Source organism: Branchiostoma belcheri, unplaced genomic scaffold (assembly GCF_001625305.1).
Source record: "Branchiostoma belcheri isolate BF01 breed outbred unplaced genomic scaffold, Haploidv18h27 scaffold122, whole genome shotgun sequence".
NCBI classification, from domain to species: Eukaryota; Metazoa; Chordata; class Leptocardii; order Amphioxiformes; family Branchiostomatidae; genus Branchiostoma; species Branchiostoma belcheri.
The window spans coordinates 366,098-369,239 of NW_017802625.1; the positions used below are offsets into that span (position 1 = coordinate 366,098).

At 43.2% G+C, this 3,142-nt stretch overlaps 1 pseudogene; it reads left to right on the forward strand.

Moving 5' to 3' along the window:
• LOC109463134 overlaps positions 1-3,136 on the forward strand; it is a 13,268-nt pseudogene extending 10,132 nt beyond the window's left edge.
• The last annotated feature ends 6 nt before the right edge of the window (positions 3,137-3,142 follow it).

Below are 3,142 nucleotides of genomic sequence, written 5' to 3' on the forward strand. Positions count from 1 at the left end.
CCCCGAACACCAGCCGACCAAGGTTGGCTGAAGCCCCTGTCACACATTCAGAACCTTCTCACGAACACCAGCCGACCAAGGTAGCCTGAAGCCCCTGTCACACATTCAGAACCTTCCCCCGAACACCAGCCGACCAAGGTTGGCTGAAGACCCTGTCACACATTCAGAACCTTCCCCGAACACCAGCCGACCAAGGTAGCCTGAAGCCCCTCGTCACACATTCAGAACCTTCCCCCGAACCACCAGCCGACCAAGGTTGGCTGAAGTTCGGGAGCAGTGTAACCAGGTTTAGGCCATGCCTAAATTTCGATAAGAATCGAATTTGAGTTAAATTTGAGTCAAATTTGACTGCCAACTAAGCACGGACCTACTCCCGGACACCAGCCAACCATGACCCAAACTCCTGTCCACCTACGAAATTTTTTGACATATCAAAATATTCAGCTGGTGCATTCAAACAGTAGGCGACCAGGCCGAACATCAACCAACCACAGCCGACCTTGCTCTCGACCTACTCCTAGTCACGGTTGGGGAGATAGGGTTTGGCGAGGGTTCGATCCGGACAATCCTAGTAGGAAAAGGGCTTATGTGTGCCAGGGGCTTAAGACTGCACAATATGTATTACATCATCATGATCACTGTGTTAGAGTTAGGTAATTTGTGTTTTTATTCCGAAAAAGATTTAGAGACTTTGGTATCAGTATGTAGACTCCATGTTTAAGAATACACATCTTCATAGAAATCTGTTTTTTCCTGTTTACTTCTTTAAGGTGGAAGGGAGAAAACGTTGCCACGACTGAGGTCAGTCAAGCCATAACCGAGATCGAAGGAGTCCAAGAGGCCAACGTGTATGGGGTGAAAGTACCCGGTAGGGCAAACACGTGCTGTCTTATCAGTTTCACCAGTTGTGCATATTCATGTAGTGCATGTCCTTTTGTTGGGCCATGAAGGGGGAGGGTATCCAAAGTTCAGTAGGGTGCAAAGTCCATAAGGTTTTTATAATTACTGTTTTGGAGATATGCATGGTTGGATGGCTGTCTGCATGTGATAAGGACAGATAGATAAGCATGCCTAAACCTTCATGTAAATAACTGCAAGGTCGAAGTATTTGTCGACGTTTTTAAGCCCAACAGATAACCTACGACAAAAAAATGGTACGAGCTTGACTACTGCAGATCGATGGGTTTAAGCCAAAAAAGATAACGACTGAAAAATTGGTACGAGCTTGACGCCTGCAGTTCGATGTTTTTAAGCCAAAAAAGATAAGGACAGAAAAATTGGTACGAGCTTGACTACTGCAGTTCGATGGGTTTAAGCCAAAAAAGATAACGACTGAAAAATTGGTACGAGTTTGACGCCTGCAGTTCGGCGTTTTTAAGCCAAAAAAGATAACGACTGAAAAATTGGTACGAGTTTGACGCCTGCAGGTTGGCGTTTTTAAGCCAAAAAAGATAACGACTGAAAAATCGGTACGAGTTTGACGCCTGCAGTTCGATGTTTTTAAGCCAAAAAAGATAACGACTAAAAATTGGTACGAGTTTGACGCCTGCAGGTCGGCGTTTTTGAGCCAAAAAAGATAACGACTGAAAAATTGGTACGAGCTTGACTACTGAACTTCGATGTTTTTAAGCCAAAAAAGATAAGGACTGAAAAATTGGTACGGGCTTGACGCCTCTAGACTGACGAGCGAACGTACAGCTACAGGGAACACGGCATTCGAAACGTGTAAGGCCACAGCATATAAATTTTATGGATGACTTCCTCCACAGAATCCAAGTCTATATAAATGCGAGCGGGCGAAAAAAAACAGGGCGGGCCGAAAAAAACAAGGTTCCTACATTTTCAAATTTTGACTCAGTCATTGTACAAATGGCTTTGATTCAGTGGGAACATTACATATACACAGCCAGTATCACTTATCATGCACAACATATGCATTGCATCTTAGTAAGAAAGAAGACATTAAATCTTGTTTCCTCTCTTCATAATTATCTGCCATTCACGTTCCGGCATGACAACAGACATCTTTGCCCATTTTAGGCATGTTGACCAATGTCAGAGGGAAACAAAAAATCAGGCGAAAATCAATGCGCGCTGACGTCATCCATAAAAATTACTTGCTGTGGCCTAAGGGATAACAACTGACAACCTAAATCTTTGTTTGCAAATTGAAGTTCTGACGGTTTCTCTAAGTCTTTATTATTATCTAAAAATCAAAACCCGTAGGTCACGAAGGTCGAGCTGGAATGGCCGCCATTATTCTACATCCGGGACATCAGCCGAACTTCCGGAAGTGGTACGCCCACCTGGCGTCCCGCCTGCCATCCTACGCCAGACCGCTAGTCCTCCGACTCACCAAGGAAATGGAGATCACTGGCACCTTCAAACAGAAGAAGGCAGGTTTGGTGAAGGAAGGATTTGATCCCTCTGTTGTCAGTGATCCAATGTATTTCAGAGACGACTCTAAGAAGTCGTTCGTTCCACTAGACACTGAGGTTTTCAAGAAAATTACACTGGGCAGGGCCAAGCTTTAAGCTAACTTTGTACAAGCTCATGTCTAAATGTGGCCAATGATCGATATCCAGTCGTAAGTCATTGGACAGTGCGACTAATGGGCTTTGGATCGATTATTTTCAAGTTTCGCAAAGAGATCATCACTTTTACATAAAACTAGTAATACAAGATCTTCAGTCTTCAACCTAGCGGATGTATATAGAATCTACAATCCATTAGGGCAATGTACGATGAACTGTAATCTAGGAATACCTTTAGGAAAGTAAAGAGAAAGTATGGGTTCACCTTAGTGTGCTCTGGCTAATTTTGGGTACAACTCAGGTCCGTATTTCTTGTCAGTATTATTATCCTCATCTTTTATCAGTCATATAGCCAGAATCATATCATCGGAAATGTACAAGTCTAGAGTTATTACACGTTTCGAGTGTATTTTTACCGGAGATTTTTTTTATCTCACTCCGTAATTTGGTGCCAAGCTTTGGGTCTTTTATCAGTCATAGCCAGTATCATACCATCACAAATGTAGTAGTCTAGAGTTATTACACCTTTCGAGTGTATTTTTACCGGAGATTTTTTTTTATCTCACTCCGTAATTTGGTGCCAAGCTTTGGGTCTTTTATCACGCGTG